This window comes from Lithobates pipiens, unplaced genomic scaffold, assembly GCF_037356315.1.
Source record: "Lithobates pipiens isolate NorthernLeopardFrog02 unplaced genomic scaffold, aLitPip1_a1.2 Scaffold_8, whole genome shotgun sequence".
Classification (NCBI taxonomy): Eukaryota; Metazoa; Chordata; class Amphibia; order Anura; family Ranidae; genus Lithobates; species Lithobates pipiens.
The window spans coordinates 271,594,217-271,604,976 of NW_027507903.1; the positions used below are offsets into that span (position 1 = coordinate 271,594,217).

A 10,760-nucleotide genomic window follows, 5' to 3' on the forward strand; every position below is an offset into this window, starting at 1 on the left:
TTGAGCCTTGCAAACCGAAAGTCTACCCTAAAGTAAGATCGGTGAAAAGAGCTGCTGAAAGCGACATTGACAAAAAGCACCAGCGCGCTCAAATTGTTTCTGCCCGGTTTCGAACAGGGGACCTTTTGCGTGTTAGGCGAACGTGATAACCACTACACTACAGAAACCTATCACGACAGCACATTTCGGGTTGGTTGCTCGGAGGTTGGGGTCACCGTATTAGCTATTATTTGCTTCTGGTTGGTTGATAACCTGAGTTCAGTTTACCGTCCTTGCAAATGATACTCTTTGGTAATGAAGCAAAGAAGGAAGAAAGCCCATCTCGGATGCCTAACTTGATACAAATAACATCCTCAAAACAGCCAGTACTGGCAAGATACACTGAGTCATGGATATCACCTCTAGCTTTTCCACACACTTTTCTCACCAGGTCAGCTGAAAACATACGCCAATGGTCGTCAGGTTTTCCAGCTCAGCTGACTAAGCAGGAGAACCAAAGTCCACATTCCAATTGCCTTTGGGCCCAGAAAACAAGTTTGCCTAAACACCAAACACTTACAGCGATGGTCAGCTCATAAACAGTGAAGAAAAAGAGCTCACATTGAAGGTGTTGCACCTAAACTGTGCTTTGTATTGGCAGATTTGGCTTACGGCTGCCAGAGGGGCAAGGCATGGCAAGAGCTTTGAGTTTGCCAGACTGTGAAAAAGTTAAAGGTAAGCACTGTTTCTGCCCGGGGACCTTTCGCGTGTGAGGCGAACGTGATAACCACTACACTACAGAAACCCATTCATGCTGTTTTTTTGAGCCTTGCAAACCGAAAGTCTACCCTAAAGTAAGATCGGTGAAAAGAGCTGCTGAAAGCGACATTGACAAAAAGCACTAGCGCGCTCAAATTGTTTCTGCCCGGTTTCGAACCGGGGACCTTTCGCGTGTTAGGCGAACGTGATAACCTCTACACTACAGAAACCTATCATGACAGCACTTTTGGGTTGGTTGCTCGGAGGTTGGGGTCACCGTATTAGCTATTATTTGCTTCTGGTTGGTTGATAACCTGAGTTCAGTTTACCGTCCTTGCAAATGATACTCTTTGGTAATGAAGCAAAGAAGGAAGAAAGCCCATCTCGGATGCCTAACTTGATACAAATAACATCCTCAAAACAGCCAGTACTGGCAAGATACACTGAGTCATGGATATCACCTCTAGCTTTTCCACACACTTTTCTCACCAGGTCAGCTGAAAACATACGCCAATGGTCGTCAGGTTTTCCAGCTCAGCTGACTAAGCAGGAGAACCAAAGTCCACATTCCAATTGCCTTTGGGTCCAGAAAACAAGTTTGCCTAAACACCAAACACTTACAGCGATGGTCAGCTCATAAACAGTGAAGAAAAAGAGCTCACATTGAAGGTGTGGCACCTAAACTATGCTTTGTATTGGCAGATTTGGCTTACGGCTGCCAGAGGGGCAAGGCATGGCAAGAGCTTTGAGTTTGCCAGACTGTGAAAAAGTTAAAGGTAAGCACTGTTTCTGCCCGGTTTCGAACCGGGGACCTTTCGCGTGTGAGGCGAACGTGATAACCACTACACTACAGAAACCCATTCATGCTGTTTATTTGAGCCTTGCAAACCGAAAGTCTACCCTAAAGTAAGATCGGTGAAAAGAGCTGCTGAAAGCGACATTGACAAAAAGCACTAACGCGCTCAAATTGTTTCTGCCCGGTTTCGAACCGGGGACCTTTCGCGTGTTAGGCGAACGTGATAACCACTACACTACAGAAACCTATCACGACAGCACTTTTCGGGTTGGTTGCTCGGAGGTTGGGGTCAGCGTATTAGCTATTATTTGCTTCTGGTTGGTTGATAACCTGAGTTCAGTTTACCGTCCTTGCAAATGATACTCTTTGGTAATGAAGCAAAGAAGGAAGAAAGCCCATCTCGGATGCCTAACTTGATACAAATAACATCCTCAAAACAGCCAGTACTTGCAAGATACACTGAGTCATGGATATCACCTCTAGCTTTTCCACACACTTTTCTCACCAGGTCAGCTGAAAACATACGCCAATGGTCGTCAGGTTTTCCAGCTCAGCTGACTAAGCAGGAGAACCAAAGTCCACATTCCAATTGCCTTTGGGTCCAGAAAACAAGTTTGCCTAAACACCAAACACTTACAGCGATGGTCAGCTCATAAACAGTGAAGAAAAAGAGCTCACATTGAAGGTGTTGCACCTAAACTGTGCTTTGTATTGGCAGATTTGGCTTACGGCTGCCAGAGGGGCAAGGCATGGCAAGAGCTTTGAGTTTGCCAGACTGTGAAAAAGTTAAAGGTAAGCACTGTTTCTGCCCGGTTTCGAACCGGGGACCTTTCGCGTGTGAGGCAAACGTGATAACCACTACCCTACAGAAACCCATTCATGCTGTTTTTTTGAGCCTTGCAAACCGAAAGTCTACCCTAAAGTAAGATCGGTGAAAAGAGCTGCTGAAAGCGACATTGACAAAAAGCACCAGCGCGCTCAAATTGTTTCTGCCCGGTTTCGAACAGGGGACCTTTTGCGTGTTAGGCGAACGTGATAACCACTACACTACAGAAACCTATCACGACAGCACATTTCGGGTTGGTTGCTCGGAGGTTGGGGTCACCGTATTAGCTATTATTTGCTTCTGGTTGGTTGATAACCTGAGTTCAGTTTACCGTCCTTGCAAATGATACTCTTTGGTAATGAAGCAAAGAAGGAAGAAAGCCCATCTCGGATGCCTAACTTGATACAAATAACATCCTCAAAACAGCCAGTACTGGCAAGATACACTGAGTCATGGATATCACCTCTAGCTTTTCCACACACTTTTCTCACCAGGTCAGCTGAAAACATACGCCAATGGTCGTCAGGTTTTCCAGCTCAGCTGACTAAGCAGGAGAACCAAAGTCCACATTCCAATTGCCTTTGGGCCCAGAAAACAAGTTTGCCTAAACACCAAACACTTACAGCGATGGTCAGCTCATAAACAGTGAAGAAAAAGAGCTCACATTGAAGGTGTTGCACCTAAACTGTGCTTTGTATTGGCAGATTTGGCTTACGGCTGCCAGAGGGGCAAGGCATGGCAAGAGCTTTGAGTTTGCCAGACTGTGAAAAAGTTAAAGGTAAGCACTGTTTCTGCCCGGGGACCTTTCGCGTGTGAGGCGAACGTGATAACCACTACACTACAGAAACCCATTCATGCTGTTTTTTTGAGCCTTGCAAACCGAAAGTCTACCCTAAAGTAAGATCGGTGAAAAGAGCTGCTGAAAGCGACATTGACAAAAAGCACTAGCGCGCTCAAATTGTTTCTGCCCGGTTTCGAACCGGGGACCTTTCGCGTGTTAGGCGAACGTGATAACCTCTACACTACAGAAACCTATCACGACAGCACTTTTGGGTTGGTTGCTCGGAGGTTGGGGTCAGCGTATTAGCTATTATTTGCTTCTGGTTGGTTGATAACCTGAGTTCAGTTTACCGTCCTTGCAAATGATACTCTTTGGTAATGAAGCAAAGAAGGAAGAAAGCCCATCTCGGATGCCTAACTTGATACAAATAACATCCTCAAAACAGCCAGTACTGGCAAGATACACTGAGTCATGGATATCACCTCTAGCTTTTCCACACACTTTTCTCACCAGGTCAGCTGAAAACATACGCCAATGGTCGTCAGGTTTTCCAGCTCAGCTGACTAAGCAGGAGAACCAAAGTCCACATTCCAATTGCCTTTGGGTCCAGAAAACAAGTTTGCCTAAACACCAAACACTTACAGCGATGGTCAGCTCATAAACAGTGAAGAAAAAGAGCTCACATTGAAGGTGTTGCACCTAAACTATGCTTTGTATTGGCAGATTTGGCTTACGGCTGCCAGAGGGGCAAGGCATGGCAAGAGCTTTGAGTTTGCCAGACTGTGAAAAAGTTAAAGGTAAGCACTGTTTCTGCCCGGTTTCGAACCGGGGACCTTTCGCGTGTGAGGCGAACGTGATAACCACTACACTACAGAAACCCATTCATGCTGTTTATTTGAGCCTTGCAAACCGAAAGTCTACCCTAAAGTAAGATCGGTGAAAAGAGCTGCTGAAAGCGACATTGACAAAAAGCACTAACGCGCTCAAATTGTTTCTGCCCGGTTTCGAACCGGGGACCTTTCGCGTGTTAGGCGAACGTGATAACCACTACACTACAGAAACCTATCACGACAGCACTTTTCGGGTTGGTTGCTCGGAGGTTGGGGTCAGCGTATTAGCTATTATTTGCTTCTGGTTGGTTGATAACCTGAGTTCAGTTTACCGTCCTTGCAAATGATACTCTTTGGTAATGAAGCAAAGAAGGAAGAAAGCCCATCTCGGATGCCTAACTTGATACAAATAACATCCTCAAAACAGCCAGTACTTGCAAGATACACTGAGTCATGGATATCACCTCTAGCTTTTCCACACACTTTTCTCACCAGGTCAGCTGAAAACATACGCCAATGGTCGTCAGGTTTTCCAGCTCAGCTGACTAAGCAGGAGAACCAAAGTCCACATTCCAATTGCCTTTGGGTCCAGAAAACAAGTTTGCCTAAACACCAAACACTTACAGCGATGGTCAGCTCATAAACAGTGAAGAAAAAGAGCTCACATTGAAGGTGTTGCACCTAAACTGTGCTTTGTATTGGCAGATTTGGCTTACGGCTGCCAGAGGGGCAAGGCATGGCAAGAGCTTTGAGTTTGCCAGACTGTGAAAAAGTTAAAGGTAAGCACTGTTTCTGCCCGGTTTCGAACCGGGGACCTTTCGCGTGTGAGGCGGACGTGATAACCACTACACTACAGAAACCGATTCATGCTGTTTTTTGAGCCTTGCAGACCGAAAGTCTACCCTAAAGTAAGATCGGTGAAAAGAGCTGCTGAAAGCGACATTGACAAAAAGCACTAGCGCGCTCAAATTGTTTCTGCCCGGTTTCGAACCGGGGACCTTTCGCGTGTTAGGCGAACGTGATAACCACTACACTACAGAAACCTATCACGACAGCACTTTTCGGGTTGGTTGCTCGGAGGTTGGGGTCACCGTATTAGCTATTATTTGCTTCTGGTTGGTTGATAACCTGAGTTCAGTTTACCGTCCTTGCAAATGATACTCTTTGGTAATGAAGCAAAGAAGGAAGAAAGCCCATCTCGGATGCCTAACTTGATACAAATAACATCCTCAAAACAGCCAGTACTGGCAAGATACACTGAGTCATGGATATCACCTCTAGCTTTTCCACACACTTTTCTCACCAGGTCAGCTGAAAACATACGCCAATGGTCGTCAGGTTTTCCAGCTCAGCTGACTAAGCAGGAGAACCAAAGTCCACATTCCAATTGCCTTTGGGTCCAGAAAACAAGTTTGCCTAAACACCAAACACTTACAGCGATGGTCAGCTCATAAACAGTGAAGAAAAAGAGCTCACATTGAAGGTGTTGCACCTAAACTGTGCTTTGTATTGGCAGATTTGGCTTACGGCTGCCAGGGGGGCAAGGCATGGCAAGAGCTTTGAGTTTGCCAGACTGTGAAAAAGTTAAAGGTAAGTACTGTTTCTGGCCGGTTTCGAACCGGGGACCTTTCGCGTGTGAGGCGAACGTGATAACCACTACACTACAGAAACCCATTCATGCTGTTTATTTGAGCCTTGCAAACCGAAAGTCTACCCTAAAGTAAGATCGGTGAAAAGAGCTGCTGAAAGCGACATTGACAAAAAGCACTAGCGCGCTCAAATTGTTTCCGCCCGGTTTCGAACCGGGGACCTTTCGCGTGTTAGGCGAACGTGATAACCACTACACTACAGAAACCTATCACGACAGCACTTTTCGGGTTGGTTGCTCGGAGGTTGGGGTCACCGTATTAGCTATTATTTGCTTCTGGTTGGTTGATAACCTGAGTTCAGTTTACCGTCCTTGCAAATGATACTCTTTGGTAATGAAGCAAAGAAGGAAGAAAGCCCATCTCGGATGCCTAACTTGATACAAATAACATCCTCAAAACAGCCAGTACTGGCAAGATACACTGAGTCATGGATATCACCTCTAGCTTTTCCACACACTTTTCTCACCAGGTCAGCTGAAAACATACGCCAATGGTCGTCAGGTTTTCCAGCTCAGCTGACTAAGCAGGAGAACCAAAGTCCACATTCCAATTGCCTTTGGGTCCAGAAAACAAGTTTGCCTAAACACCAAACACTTACAGCGATGGTCAGCTCATAAACAGTGAAGAAAAAGAGCTCACATTGAAGGTGTTGCACCTAAACTATGCTTTGTATTGGCAGATTTGGCTTACGGCTGCCAGAGGGGCAAGGCATGGCAAGAGCTTTGAGTTTGCCAGACTGTGAAAAAGTTAAAGGTAAGCACTGTTTCTGCCCGGTTTCGAACCGGGGACCTTTCGCGTGTGAGGCGAACGTGATAACCACTACACTACAGAAACCCATTCATGCTGTTTATTTGAGCCTTGCAAACCGAAAGTCTACCCTAAAGTAAGATCGGTGAAAAGAGCTGCTGAAAGCGACATTGACAAAAAGCACTAACGCGCTCAAATTGTTTCTGCCCAGTTTCGAACCGGGGACCTTTCGCGTGTTAGGCGAACGTGATAACCACTACACTAAAGAAACCTATCACGACAGCACTTTTCGGGTTGGTTGCTCGGAGGTTGGGGTCAGCGTATTAGCTATTATTTGCTTCTGGTTGGTTGATAACCTGAGTTCAGTTTACCGTCCTTGCAAATGATACTCTTTGGTAATGAAGCAAAGAAGGAAGAAAGCCCATCTCGGATGCCTAACTTGATACAAATAACATCCTCAAAACAGCCAGTACTGGCAAGATACACTGAGTCATGGATATCACCTCTAGCTTTTCCACACACTTTTCTCACCAGGTCAGCTGAAAACATACGCCAATGGTCGTCAGGTTTTCCAGCTCAGCTGACTAAGCAGGAGAACCAAAGTCCACATTCCAATTGCCTTTGGGTCCAGAAAACAAGTTTGCCTAAACACCAAACACTTACAGCGATGGTCAGCTCATAAACAGTGAAGAAAAAGAGCTCACATTGAAGGTGTTGCACCTAAACTGTGCTTTGTATTGGCAGATTTGGCTTACGGCTGCCAGAGGGGCAAGGCATGGCAAGAGCTTTGAGTTTGCCAGACTGTGAAAAAGTTAAAGGTAAGCACTGTTTCTGCCCGGTTTCCTTTCGCGTGTGAGGCGAACGTGATAACCACTACACTACAGAAACCCATTCATGCTGTTTTTTTGAGCCTTGCAAACCGAAAGTCTACCCTAAAGTAAGATCGGTGAAAAGAGCTGCTGAAAGCGACATTGACAAAAAGCACTAGCGCGCTCAAATTGTTTCTGCCCGGTTTCGAACCTGGGACCTTTCGCGTGTTAGGCGAACGTGATAACCACTACACTACAGAAACCTATCACGACAGCATTTTTCAGGTTGGTTGCTCGGAGGTTGGGGTCACCGTATTAGCTATTATTTGCTTCTGGTTGGTTGATAACCTGAGTTCAGTTTACCGTCCTTGCAAATGATACTCTTTGGTAATGAAGCAAAGAAGGAAGAAAGCCCATCTCGGATGCCTAACTTGATACAAATAACATCCTCAAAACAGCCAGTACTGGCAAGATACACTGAGTCATGGATATCACCTCTAGCTTTTCCACATACTTTTCTCACCAGGTCAGCTGAAAACATACGCCAATGGTCGTCAGGTTTTCCAGCTCAGCTGACTAAGCAGGAGAACCAAAGTCCACATTCCAATTGCCTTTGGGTCCAGAAAACAAGTTTGCCTAAACACCAAACACTTACAGCGATGGTCAGCTCATAAACAGTGAAGAAAAAGAGCTCACATTGAAGGTGTTGCACCTAAACTGTGCTTTGTATTGGCAGATTTGGCTTACGGCTGCCAGAGGGGCAAGGCATGGCAAGAGCTTTGAGTTTGCCAGACTGTGAAAAAGTTAAAGGTAAGCACTGTTTCTGCCCGGTTTCCTTTCGCGTGTGAGGCGAACGTGATAACCACTACACTACAGAAACCCATTCATGCTGTTTTTTTGAGCCTTGCAAACCGAAAGTCTACCCTAAAGTAAGATCGGTGAAAAGAGCTGCTGAAAGCGACATTGACAAAAAGCACTAGCGCGCTCAAATTGTTTCTGCCCGGTTTCGAACCTGGGACCTTTCGCGTGTTAGGCGAACGTGATAACCACTACACTACAGAAACCTATCACGACAGCATGTTTCAGGTTGGTTGCTCGGAGGTTGGGGTCACCGTATTAGCTATTATTTGCTTCTGGTTGGTTGATAACCTGAGTTCAGTTTACCGTCCTTGCAAATGATACTCTTTGGTAATGAAGCAAAGAAGGAAGAAAGCCCATCTCGGATGCCTAACTTGATACAAATAACATCCTCAAAACAGCCAGTACTGGCAAGATACACTGAGTCATGGATATCACCTCTAACTTTTCCACACACTTTTCTCACCAGGTCAGCTGAAAACATACGCCAATGGTCGTCAGGTTTTCCAGCTCAGCTGACTAAGCAGGAGAACCAAAGTCCACATTCCAATTGCCTTTGGGTCCAGAAAACAAGTTTGCCTAAACACCAAACACTTACAGTGATGGTCAGCTCATAAACAGTGAAGAAAAAGAGCTCACATTGAAGGTGTTGCACCTAAACTGTGCTTTGTATTGGCAGATTTGGCTTACGGCTGCCAGAGGGGCAAGGCATGGCAAGAGCTTTGAGTTTGACAGACTGTGAAAAAGTTAAAGGTAAGTACTGTTTCTGCCCGGTTTCGAACCGGGGACCTTTCGCGTGTGAGGCGGACGTGATAACCACTACACTACAGAAACCGATTCATGCCGTTTTTTGAGCCTTGCAGACCGAAAGTCTACCCTAAAGTAAGATCGGTGAAAAGAGCTGCTGAAAGCGACATTGACAAAAAGCACTAGCGCGCTCAAATTGTTTCTGCCCGGTTTCGAACCGGGGACCTTTCGCGTGTTAGGCGAACGTGATAACCACTACACTACAGAAACCTATCACGACAGCACTTTTCGGGTTGGTTGCTCGGAGGTTGGGGTCACCGTATTAGCTATTATTTGCTTCTGGTTGGTTGATAACCTGAGTTCAGTTTACCGTCCTTGCAAATGATACTCTTTGGTAATGAAGCAAAGAAGGAAGAAAGCCCATCTCGGATGCCTAACTTGATACAAATAACATCCTCAAAACAGCCAGTACTGGCAAGATACACTGAGTCATGGATATCACCTCTAGCTTTTCCACACACTTTTCTCACCAGGTCAGCTGAAAACATACGCCAATGGTCGTCAGGTTTTCCAGCTCAGCTGACTAAGCAGGAGAACCAAAGTCCACATTCCAATTGCCTTTGGGTCCAGAAAACAAGTTTGCCTAAACACCAAACACTTACAGCGATGGTCAGCTCATAAACAGTGAAGAAAAAGAGCTCACATTGAAGGTGTTGCACCTAAACTGTGCTTTGTATTGGCAGATTTGGCTTACGGCTGCCAGGGGGGCAAGGCATGGCAAGAGCTTTGAGTTTGCCAGACTGTGAAAAAGTTAAAGGTAAGTACTGTTTCTGGCCGGTTTCGAACCGGGGACCTTTCGCGTGTGAGGCGAACGTGATAACCACTACACTACAGAAACCCATTCATGCTGTTTATTTGAGCCTTGCAAACCGAAAGTCTACCCTAAAGTAAGATCGGTGAAAAGAGCTGCTGAAAGCGACATTGACAAAAAGCACTAGCGCGCTCAAATTGTTTCCGCCCGGTTTCGAACCGGGGACCTTTCGCGTGTTAGGCGAACGTGATAACCACTACACTACAGAAACCTATCACGACAGCACTTTTCGGGTTGGTTGCTCGGAGGTTGGGGTCACCGTATTAGCTATTATTTGCTTCTGGTTGGTTGATAACCTGAGTTCAGTTTACCGTCCTTGCAAATGATACTCTTTGGTAATGAAGCAAAGAAGGAAGAAAGCCCATCTCGGATGCCTAACTTGATACAAATAACATCCTCAAAACAGCCAGTACTGGCAAGATACACTGAGTCATGGATATCACCTCTAGCTTTTCCACACACTTTTCTCACCAGGTCAGCTGAAAACATACGCCAATGGTCGTCAGGTTTTCCAGCTCAGCTGACTAAGCAGGAGAACCAAAGTCCACATTCCAATTGCCTTTGGGTCCAGAAAACAAGTTTGCCTAAACACCAAACACTTACAGCGATGGTCAGCTCATAAACAGTGAAGAAAAAGAGCTCACATTGAAGGTGTTGCACCTAAACTGTGCTTTGTATTGGCAGATTTGGCTTACGGCTGCCAGAGGGGCAAGGCATGGCAAGAGCTTTGAGTTTGCCAGACTGTGAAAAAGTTAAAGGTAAGTACTGTTTCTGGCCGGTTTCGAACCGTGGACCTTTCGCGTGTGAGGCGAACGTGATAACCACTACACTACAGAAACCTATTCATGCTGTTTATTTGAGCCTTGCAAACCGAAAGTCTACCCTAAAGTAAGATCGGTGAAAAGAGCTGCTGAAAGCGACATTGACAAAAAGCACTAGCGCGCTCAAATTGTTTCCGCCCGGTTTCGAACCGGGGACCTTTCGCGTGTTAGGCGAACGTGATAACCACTACACTACAGAAACCTATCACGACAGCACTTTTCGGGTTGGTTGCTCGGAGGTTGGGGTCAGCGTATTAGCTATTATTTGCTTCTGGTTGGTTGATAAC

At 45.9% G+C, this 10,760-nt stretch overlaps 7 non-coding genes across 7 annotated transcripts; all 7 read right to left on the reverse strand.

Moving 5' to 3' along the window:
• Nucleotides 1–1,522: 1,522 nt before the first annotated feature.
• TRNAV-CAC (transfer RNA valine (anticodon CAC)) lies at nucleotides 1,523–1,595 on the reverse strand. Its single transcript has one exon. It is a non-coding gene; the product is annotated as a tRNA-Val (tRNA).
• A 111-nt stretch (nucleotides 1,596–1,706) lies between these two features.
• Nucleotides 1,707–1,779, reverse strand: TRNAV-AAC (transfer RNA valine (anticodon AAC)). Its single transcript has one exon. It is a non-coding gene; the product is annotated as a tRNA-Val (tRNA).
• A 2,167-nt stretch (nucleotides 1,780–3,946) lies between these two features.
• On the reverse strand, nucleotides 3,947–4,019 carry TRNAV-CAC (transfer RNA valine (anticodon CAC)). The gene has a single exon. It is a non-coding gene; the product is annotated as a tRNA-Val (tRNA).
• A 111-nt stretch (nucleotides 4,020–4,130) lies between these two features.
• Nucleotides 4,131–4,203, reverse strand: TRNAV-AAC (transfer RNA valine (anticodon AAC)). Its single transcript has one exon. It is a non-coding gene; the product is annotated as a tRNA-Val (tRNA).
• Nucleotides 4,204–4,941: 738 nt separating this feature from the next.
• Nucleotides 4,942–5,014, reverse strand: TRNAV-AAC (transfer RNA valine (anticodon AAC)). Its single transcript has one exon. It is a non-coding gene; the product is annotated as a tRNA-Val (tRNA).
• Nucleotides 5,015–6,381: 1,367 nt separating this feature from the next.
• On the reverse strand, nucleotides 6,382–6,454 carry TRNAV-CAC (transfer RNA valine (anticodon CAC)). Its single transcript has one exon. It is a non-coding gene; the product is annotated as a tRNA-Val (tRNA).
• A 2,524-nt stretch (nucleotides 6,455–8,978) lies between these two features.
• TRNAV-AAC (transfer RNA valine (anticodon AAC)) lies at nucleotides 8,979–9,051 on the reverse strand. The gene has a single exon. It is a non-coding gene; the product is annotated as a tRNA-Val (tRNA).
• Nucleotides 9,052–10,760: the final 1,709 nt, after the last annotated feature.